The 10,783-nt window shown below is 38.6% G+C and overlaps 1 protein-coding gene across 3 annotated transcripts in view; it reads right to left on the minus strand.

Moving 5' to 3' along the window:
* Positions 1 to 9,892, minus strand: part of LOC120481189 (fibroblast growth factor receptor 1-A) — a 79,483-nt gene extending 69,591 nt beyond the window's left edge. For 2 of the 3 annotated variants that reach the window (XM_089119290.1, XM_089119289.1), the window contains exon 1: positions 9,228 to 9,892. The gene's annotated coding sequence lies outside the window, so the exon portion shown is untranslated. The remainder of the gene's footprint in view (positions 1 to 9,227) is intronic. The other variant, XM_089119291.1, reaches the window with a different exon arrangement.
* Between the last annotated feature and the right edge of the window lie 891 nt (positions 9,893 to 10,783).

Here is a 10,783-nt window from a genome sequence, read left to right on the forward strand (position 1 = left end):
AATATTGCAATACATGTGTGAAAAAAAACACTACTAAACATACAGCAAGTACTAAATTTGAGTAAATCTGTGCTCATTTTATCTCTTTAGCATCTTGTTTTCTCAGTCTAGTCTTTTTACTGACGCAACAGGTCAAGTTTACAAGTTTTGACTAAACTAGTTTTGACTGTTAAACACATTTAATTAACATGCTTTTGAGGAAAGAAAAATGGTAGTTTAAGAAAAATCACAAACCAGAAGGCTTAGTTTATGACTAAATTACTTGGCTGAGATTGCGCTGATGTAAATGTTTGAACATTTTTTTTGAAACAAGTTCCTCTGTTTACGTGAACTATTCCTAAGTAAAACAAACAGCAGAACAAACATTCAGCTGATTATATTTAAAGTCTTTTCCACGGTGTTCATTTTGAGAGGGAAAGACTCACAGACAGTCAAGAGAGAGAGAGAGAGAGAGAGAGAGAGAGAGCATGGAATAAAACGAAATAGGCCAAGTCAAGTGGAAAGAGAAGTTAGTACCCTAATTAATGAACCCCGGCATGTTTCTCTCTCTCTGATCATTGGAGGGGAACATGGCGAGAGCGTATAGCTCATTACTACTAGAGCGGAACATTCCAGAGAACAGCATTGGTTTGTGTCGGAGACGGGACGCCTGACCTCACTCATTCCAGTGCCGGTGGGAGCCAGGCCCATAGCCGGCCCACCAAACCAGACTGCCACTCCATAGGGAGGCTATTAGGGCCAGGCTGGTGAACTTCACCTGCAAACTCTTTCCTAGCCGCATTTCCAATACCCATCGAATTCGAACTTCGTTAGTCGAATAGAATGGACTCTATGCACGGCGGTATTTCCGGTGAAGGATTAAGGATGCTCGATAACTTGCGCCGATTGTAGAGTCCAATGCAATACCGAGAATTTATATTGAATTTTATACTCCATGGTTATACTAAAGAAACGTTAGTCACAAAAACAGATAAAACAGACACCCCTCGTTGTGTTCATGCTTCTTTTTAAAATTATATTAAATAAACATAACTATATATAAAATTACATCTAAACGTATGTACGTTTCACGAGTTCACACTTACATATAATTTTGAGTGAGTAAGATTCAATGCGTATTTGGCGTGCGGTCCGGAGGGAGGGCTCCGAGCTCGGAATTCTGCCCGAACCCAGAGTACTCCCCCCGTATACAAGTGATTTTTAGAAAGAGGAGTGTGGAGAACTAGGAGTGTGGAGGAGGGATGCTGCAAACTGTCAATGGATCGAGGTAAGACTGCTGAGTCTATTTGTACCCTCTTATCATTGACTGCTGATTGCTGTCCACTCGTGTCAATTATCGGAACGTGCTCCTCCCGAACTTAGTTAATAAAACTTCATTTCGTTTCAAAGTAGGGCTGCACAATTAATCGAATTTGTAATCGCGATTACAATTATGGATGCCACAATTATGTAATCGTTCAAAGGCACAATTACAAAAAGTCCACTTATATTATTCTGTGTGCTTAAAATGTGTTTTTTATTTACAGCTTATTTTAAGGGTTTTCCCCCATTGTTTTAATTTTAGTTAGTGTAACTATGCTATTAGCATTAAAGCAACACTACCTAACATTGTTTACTTAAAATAATGTTTCCAAAATCTTATCAGTGGTTCATCAAGTCGTAACAGGGTGAAAGGCACTTCTGCCATCGCCTGACGGGGTCTGTATCTCTTTTACTGGCACTATGTAACTTCGGGGTTCGAGTAGTAAGCCGACCACAAAAAGAACTACAAAATTCGACTGCTTTACATCAAGCGCTATAATAGTCATTATGTCGTTTTTTTTTTTCATTTCTGATGTCGCAATACATCATCCTTTCATGAAATCATGTAACATACTCATACCTTGTCTGTGGACATCGTTCATTCTAAAGCCGGCGCTGGATAAACAGCGAGCGTGCGTGCGACGGAAGACTTAATTATTTACGACAGCGGTAATGGACAATTTCGTTTCCAACCAGTAGGGCGACCGAAGAGGAAAAGTTACTTGGTGTTACTTTAAACCATAGAAAAGTATTGAAAGTTTTTCAGGAGTTTTCAGCCGTTTTATTTTGATATAACAATTTGCATGCAGTCACTTCGAACAATGGCATAAAGCAGTTCAAAACATCATTCAATGTAAATTGTGATAATCGTAATTAATAATCGCAATTATAATTTCAAGGCAATAATCGACAATTATGATTTTTGTCATAATCGTGCAGCCCTATTTCAAAGACGGGAGGACAGTAAATTTTGAACTCTGCCATAATCCCGTTTTCCTCGGTTCTCCTCCGCTTAAATCTCCACAACCGGAAATGGACGAGCATCCTTGCGTCAAACGCGGAACTTGTGCGTGCATATAGCCCATTAAAAAAATAATGATATTCGAACCTGTAATGGGCATTCGTTTTTGTAAATGTGTTTGCTTGTAAACATAGTTTTCAATTCAGATTCTGAGGCTTTTTCACGCCTGGTGAAGTTGTGAATCAGACAATTATTGGTCATCTGGGCTCCTGTTTTAGTCACATAACATTGGTTCATGGAAATGCCATCATTTCAACAGTTTTTTATCGACATTTAGAAAATATCACAAAAGTTGTGTGCAAATCTGTAGTGGAAACGCACCTACTGTTCCCTTCTCTTCCAAAGCTCTAACTCTCCTCTAAACTCACAGTCTCCTTTCCGGACTGTTCTTGAAAAAAATTAGATCCCGGACGAGCCCCCAACGAAACTGAATCTGGTGTTGAAAAGGACATCGTATTATACCCTAACGGAAAAAAAAAAATCTGATTTAAGACAACCAAGGCAGCCATTTTGCTTTGTCACAGATGTGTTGATGTAAACAAAAATAAGGCATTGTAACGCATCTCTCCATTTTGAGACCTTCTAAAGTTTCATGCTAAATTTCTCAGACCGTTATGTAATAGTAACTTTCCTTTTAAAAGTGCTGGGCGATGGTTTACTATGCCAGCCCAGCCCTGCCAGCCAAGTAAATTAGAGGGCAAAGAATTCCTCTTCTCTCCAAACTCTTAACAGCATACTTCCACCGGACGAACAACCACAGCACAGCGCGCCTTTTCTCCTTCATCCATTCGCTTCCTCTCGTTTCACTATAAAGCGGTCACTACGAGATCAACACAACAAACCAAAACGAGTGTTTAGGACCGTATGCAGAACACGAAGGTTAGCTCAAATCATTGCGCTCTGTAAACTCTGACTCAGATACATCCATTATTTTCCAGAAATGAAAAAGTAAACTAGCTTTCTGACTTGGATTAATGCAACTAAATCTGTCAATGCCATATACCAATGATGATGCTTTTCTCATATACCAATATGTCAATGCCATATACCAATGATGATGCAAAATACTCTTTCCTCATTGCAACCAAGATGAACCAGTGACCTGTCTGGAGCGGCTAAGAGTAAAATCCCTGGTCAGATCCTGAGGGACGAGCAGCCATAATGATTTCCCCTCTAATTTAAGTAATTAATGTAATTATAGACTTAAACAACTACATTTTCACAAGGTCGGTTACAGTTAGAAAGGAAACTAAGAACAACAACAACAAAAAACTTTCAAATGAAAGCACTAAAATACATGGACAGGACAGTGAACTTTATGTTATTAGGGCCCAAGCCCTGAAAGGGCGAAGGCCCTATTGTTTTCCTTGCGATTATTTTTCTTCTCTATTATTATTATAATAATTATTATTTTACTACCTTTTGGGCACTTTTGGGGCCCTTAACGTGCTCGAAAACTCTTGAAACTTTGCACACGGGTCAGAACCCGCGGCCATCAGAGCCGGGCTGAAGCTGGTACCTGGGCGTGGCAGGGGGGCTCGTCAGCGCCCCCTGGAACGGGGTCCGAACACTCGGTCCATAACTCAAACACGCTTGCATGTAATAATATGAAACTCGGTACACATGTTGATCTCATCGTTTCATCTATACCTCGCGCTCTTACTTTTTACCCCAGCCCAACAGGAAGTCGGCTATTGAGGTTTGTTTGTAAAACGCTCGCAATGGTATTTGAAATACTCCTCCTAGAGCTTTGATCCACATTCGACGAAACTCGGTCAGCGTGAAGTCAAGACATTGAGGATGAAAGTTTGCGAGGGGATTTTTGATATCTCGAACGGTTTGTCCGTGGCGAGGAAACGAAATCATGGCGAGAAACGTGAAACAGGAAGTGTGTTATAACTTCAGCATACATTAACTGATCTTGATGAAACTTCAGCAGTGTGCTCGCTGTAAGAGGACGATCACATGGATGTGACTATTGTGAGTAAAAGTTATAGCGCCACCAACTGGCAGCAGGAAGTGTGTCACTTTCAAAATGCTTTGAAATCACCCTTTTATTTTTACCCGATTTGCTTCAAACTTCATCTGTATAATGTAAACATACGGCAGATGTAGACCTGTGAATGGATTCTTGATATCTTTGAAACTGTTGCCGTGGCGACGCATCAAACTTTGCCCTTCTTTTAGGATGCTTTTAGGATGCTTTTGAGACCCTTAGCATGCTTCAAATTGCATGAAACTCGACAGACACATCACATTTATTAGCCAGTAGACATGTGCAAAGTTGCAGAAACGGGCGTGGTGAGGGCTCAGTAGCGCCACCTTTTGACAAAAGTGGGGTGGTTAGTTTTAACTAGAGTTACAAAAATTGGTATGTATATTGTACTCCTCGAGCCGGACAACTTTCTAATTGACACTTATTAGCTAGGACCCACAGAAACTCAGATATTTTTGTTTGAATATGGCCACTCTGAGCCTTTGGCTGGCTGGCTGGCTGTCTGTGTGTGTGTGTGTGTGCAGGGGGAGGGGGCTTAACCATTTCACTGCTGTGTGTATGACCTGCATAAAGAAAATACATTTCTCAAGCCTGGTATTTTTTAAATAAGTTTTTATTTTTATTTTTTATAAGTAAAGGCATATAACTAGTTTAATTGTAGTGAATTGACAATAGTTTTATATAATTAGTTTATTAATCAGATTAACTTGGTCAATAAACTTGGTCTGAAAATTTGGTCCATAAATCAAACACACTTGCATGTAATAATATGAAACTTGGTACACATATAGATCTCATCGTTTCATATATACTTCACACTCTTACTTTTTACCCCAGCCCAACAGGAAGTTGGCTATTTAGGGTTGTGTTTAAAACACATGCAATGTAATTTAAATTATTGCTCCTAGAGCACTGAACCAAATTCGACGAAACTCGATCAGCGTGAAGTCAAGACATTAAGGATGAAAAAGTGCCACGGGATTTTTGATATCTCGAACGGTTTGGCCGTGGCGAGGAAACGAAATTATGGCGAGAAACATGGAACAGGATGTGTGTTATAACTTCAGCATACATTAACTGATCTTGACGAAACTTCAGCAGTGTTTTCGCTGTAAGAGACCGATCACATGGATGTGACTATTGTGAGTCAAAGTTATAGCGCCACCAACTGGCAGCAGGAAGTGTGTCACTTTCAAAATGCCGTGGCAACGAAACAAACTTTAACATTATTTTTTGATGCTTTTGGGACTCTTAGCTTGCTTGAAATTGCTTGAAACTCAACAGATACATCACATTTATTAGCCAATAGACATGTGCAACTATGGCAAAAGATTAAAGTAATGTCAAAAAAGTAAACACTAAAAGCCTCATATCTTCTAAAAATGTAATTATACATCATTTGTTTCTAAATTAAATTATACAAATATTATAACTTCCCCAATTTTTCCTTTTTTTTCATTTAAGAATTGTGTTTACGTTCAAAAACAGCCAGAATTGTTGTAAAATTCATAAAAAAATAATAATCTGAGTCATACGTAGTGCTATACTGCCCTCTTGTGTTCAATATCAGGTAGGCCTATTGTGTATATTCCCACCGGTTAATCAACGTGTGACTCCGCTGGGACTTGGGAGCTTTTAAATCGCTTACTTAAAACCGAAAGTCAAAATACGGATGTCCGCACAAGACATTAATGGTGTGGAGTAGAGCGAGCATTTTAAATAAATTCCTATTAAGTAGGATTGAACTAAACAGAAAGAATGTTCACTCTGTTCTGCTGGTTCCTCGCTGGTGGATCATATGATTACTTTGTCATAATCTATGACAAAAATGCTATTATAAACCATATTAATAATAGATAATACACATTGCTCTTATTTTTGAAAAATACATTCATGAAAAACAAGATAACAAAAATCATTAAAAAAAAATATAGCCATGGCTGCTATAAAGCAACATATAATTGAAAGGCAATTAATAATCTGTCATTACGTCACTGCATTATGATATTACGGCTCCAATACGGTGCAGCACAAAGCACTTATGTGCATCCCGAGCGGAGAATGATGTGCTTGAAGCCACATGAAGTTACAGCGCATTGAGTCCGTATTGAAAAGTTCAAAGCACAAAGGAAATACATATTTATGAACAGTGTATTATACATTATCTATCTATGCAATAGTTTATTGAGCCTTTTCTTTTAAAGGTTTTAAATTTCAGTTACTGTGTGCGTGAAGAACAATTATAGTGCTCTGACTCTAGTGTTGTGATCTAACCGACAGCGTCCGACACCCGGTAGAAAGTAACACGATTAAGTTACAGCAATAAAGTCCAGCAAGAAAAAGTTTCTTCATTCGAAAATATAGACCTTTAGACCTTTATCTTAAAGATCCAGTATAATAGGATTAACATTGAATCATTGAAGATCGTTTCATCATTGACTGTAACCGAATGTGACGTGCTGTTTGAATGCTGAATGGAGAATGACTGACAGGCGCAGAGAGGGAAAAGTTTGTGTTCTTGAATTTAATGACTTAAATATTAATTTCTATATCACATAATAGCTTCAGAACACTAATAATACAGTACACAAAAACTTTATGGTACTTTAGAAAGTTTTTGTGCCTTTGTGCCTAACAGAATAGTATATGCACAATATAGAATTTGAATCAGCCTCGTCAAAGATGGCAGTGTCAGAGCCGATACCGATCCTGAGTATCTAATCGGCGCACTTCTTTTCAACAGTCAAATTGAAATTGAAATTGCTTGAAACTCAACAGATACATCACATTTATTAGCCAGTAGACGTGCAAAGTTTCAGAAACGGGCAATGTGCAAGGACTAAATAGCGCCACCTTTTGACAAAAGTGGGGTTGTTAGTTTTATCTACAGTTACAAAAATCGGTATATACATTGTACTCCTCAAGCCGGACAACTTTCTAATACATAGTCATTAGCTCGGACCAAGAGGAAGTCAGATATTTTGGTTTGAATATGGTGAGCCTCTCTCTGAGCCTACGTCCCTGTATGGCAAGCCCTTTTAACATTTAAAAGCTAAGTTTGCCTGTCCGGAATTAACATTGTAGATATCAACAACGTCTTTCTGTCTATTCGTAATTACATTTTGGATAGTTTGTATTATCATTTAAGACATCTGTAACATAATTGTGACTAGTCGAAATGACAGAGTATGGCAAGCCGTTTTAACATTTAATCATAAAAGGGCCAAAGCCTTCGGCACCGCTACCCGGGTGCCTTTAGGTAACTAAAGGAACCGGGGTTGCGGTGCCACCGGCTTGGGCCCGCCATCGCTGCTCGCAGCTATATTTTTAATTGATTTAATTGAAATTTAATTGAAATTCCAGAAATATATCTAAATAAGGTTCTTGTACAAACTGCCTGAATATGTTCATATGTAATTGACTGTAGTTTGCTCACATTTCTGCATCGACTTGCAACAACTCTGGGTCAAGTCTGCGCATGCAGTCGCCAGCCATCACGTCGCCATTCATAAACCACTCTGCCTTTCCATCATGTTCTTCACACCGGTGGAAACTGTCCGTGAACGTCTTGACTTGAAATTGCAATGGTGACTTAACAGCAGGGAGAGTATTTAAAAGCTCAACTAGAAGAAAGGACGTAAGTGTATGCAACTTTGATGTAAAGCTTCAATGATTAGAAAGTTCTAGACTGCTGAACAGTCCAAGATTGAAGGAGGGGTGGGATGTATTTTGCACTACTCTGAAATTATCTAGTGAGTGATGAGGAAGAAAAAGGGAGTGACACTGTGAGGTGGGAGCAGAATTATTTTGCTATACGTACAAAGCAACAGAACAAAAGCCCTATAGCACAACTTAACTACGTTTCAAGATTATTGAATTCATTTCTGTAAAAACATTCATTACTTTAGCTGCCCAAAAGCCCTAGAGCACAACACGACTCAAACTTGTGACTTAACTTCTGTGAAAACATACATGTCTGCTCAAATAAAGACATAAATGTGACTTTCAGCTAGAGAGACGTTATTTCTGTCTTTGAAATCTTGTGTCTTGTGTCTTTTAACAATGTGTGTGTTTTTTTTTTACTGAATTATCCTTCTGCCACAGTGCTCATACCTCAGTATAGTTACGTTGTTTGTCACTTTTTTTTTTACTGTGGGAAGATAAACAACAGCAAGAATAAACCTGCCTTACATCAAGATAACAGGCTTTTTTTTTTTAGAAAGGGAGTCTGCTATCTCAAGGATGAAGGCCCAATAATGTATGAAAACACTGATTTACAAAATAATAATAACAATTAAAACAGTGCAGGGGCAAAATTAAAGGTCCCAAATAACGAGGGTGGAACGTAATAGCTTAGAGTTGTAACACTGAACATAATAACACCTTTTCCAGAAGCAACCACGTGAAACAGAAGTCCAATATCTTAAGCTATTTTAATATTTAACGATTTTGCAAACATTACTTCGTTGTACTGTCCTTCTGGATGGCTTCAAATATGAGATGATGTGCGAGAACGCGCGTGACACTAGGCTACAGGCACGCGCATCAACTCGCTCTCATAAAAACATCAGAATATGGGGCCATTTGATGAAGAAAGCTAGCGTAGGCTACTCGAAAATCGTAAGGAAAAACAAATTGTACAAATAAATTAGAATAAAAATACATTAACATTTAAACAAACTGCCCGGTCAAAATAAATTTGAAAGTGATTTAAATAAGGGCCACTTTTGGTTTCTGACAGACGAAAAAAATTAAAATGATCCTGAAAATTATTTCTAAAATGGTTTTCTGGAAACAACTGTCATCAAACTCTTCCAAAACTCTAGTATTATTCAAATCAATAAAACAGCAAAGCATGTGTATTTGATTACAGACACTAGCTAGAGTCCATTTACAGGCGTTACTCACCTTTTTCTTTCTGAAGCAAATCCTTTCTGAAAAGAGTCGATCCCAGATCAGATTCAGAGGTTTATAGAATACAGGCTCCCAAAAACAGTCAATGGACAAAACTCCACATTTCTTCCTCTGTTGTAAGTTTAGCCTTTTTTAGTTTTCATTAAACCACACGGATGTTAACTAGCTACTCGTTCGACTCGCCTGAGCGATAATCGTTTGAAATCAGTGAAAATATTCGGCCAAGGCGCGTGCTCGTGCTAAAGATCGCGTGAAGATGATTTCCTCAAGTATCATAACGTTTAAGACTCGCTCATAACACCAACAAACTGATTTTTGACCGTGTTCTCCCGTTTTTCTTCTGAAAATCCCACCCGTGCGGATTTTGTTTTGTCTGCGCTCGTGCGACAAGGAGGTAGAGGGGAAAAACTTTTATCCCAGTCGCTACTTCGGTCGAAAGTCAAAACTAACCAAAACGATCAAATGCGCTTTTACTTGAGTCGCAGTCCTCTGTATAAAGCGGTCTAGCTTCTCGAAACTAACTTCACTTTTGAATGTTTGAACTGGTTTGTAGATAGTCCGTATCTTCGTCCTCCCCCAGCACTACAGAGGATACAGCTGCGAGATTCCGCACTCATGGATGGAGGAGTGTGTGTGTGTGTGTGTGTGAGCACTGAAAGACCTGACTCCCCCTCCATCACTCCAACACCTCAGGACTACCAAACAGCTCGCCCAGTGCATCCTGGGATTGTAGTTTCTGTCACACTGAGCCCCTCAAAAAATGCGTTATAGAAAAAAAAACCCAATAACATTATTGCTACATTTCTTTTGAAATTATACAGTTCATTATAAAAATAGAGACACAAAGTTACAGACTGGTTAAATTCCCAATTAAAATGGAAGTTTTTTGGCTTTTAGTATGAATATGTTAGCCATACTGTTGTCTATAAGCTGGTGTGCTCCAAAAACAAGGACAAAATTCACATTTAGAAGATATACGCATTCAAAACTTACAGTCTCTCACTTTTGTCAATATGGATCAATAATTTTGATGACATCACTCTGCACTTCAGCTTCTCATCAGATTTTCTGACCAATCAAACGCTCTCTAGAATCTGAAGCACCACCCCTAGCTATATTATAAATATAGGCTACTAGCTCCGGTCCAGATAGCGCAGAGCTTATCTTATGATCGAGTCAACGCAGATCAGAAAACGCATCGAAACCGATTTGAATTTTGTATTTTAAAACGATATGAAGGAGATTAGGAGGAGAAACGGTTAGCGATTAGGAGTAAACTGCAGCCTTTAATGGCTCTGGCTGAACTGTGGTGTAAACTAAATGCTATTGGCAATTTGAATTATCATTATTGAATAATGATGCGCATATCAAGGCACTTTAGTGGGTCTTTAAGGTTTATAATGTCCATGTTATGCATCAACTACCCATTGAAATGAATACAATAATATTCTAAATGCTTAAAGACAAGTGACTGATAAGTCTCCTTTCTTTGTCCTCCGTAGATAAAGCTTTCCGTTCATTCTTCATGTGTGTATGCATGTGTGACAACA

This window comes from Pimephales promelas, chromosome 14, assembly GCF_988280905.1.
Source record: "Pimephales promelas chromosome 14, fPimPro1.hap1.1, whole genome shotgun sequence".
In the NCBI taxonomy this organism is placed as follows: domain Eukaryota; kingdom Metazoa; phylum Chordata; class Actinopteri; order Cypriniformes; family Leuciscidae; genus Pimephales; species Pimephales promelas.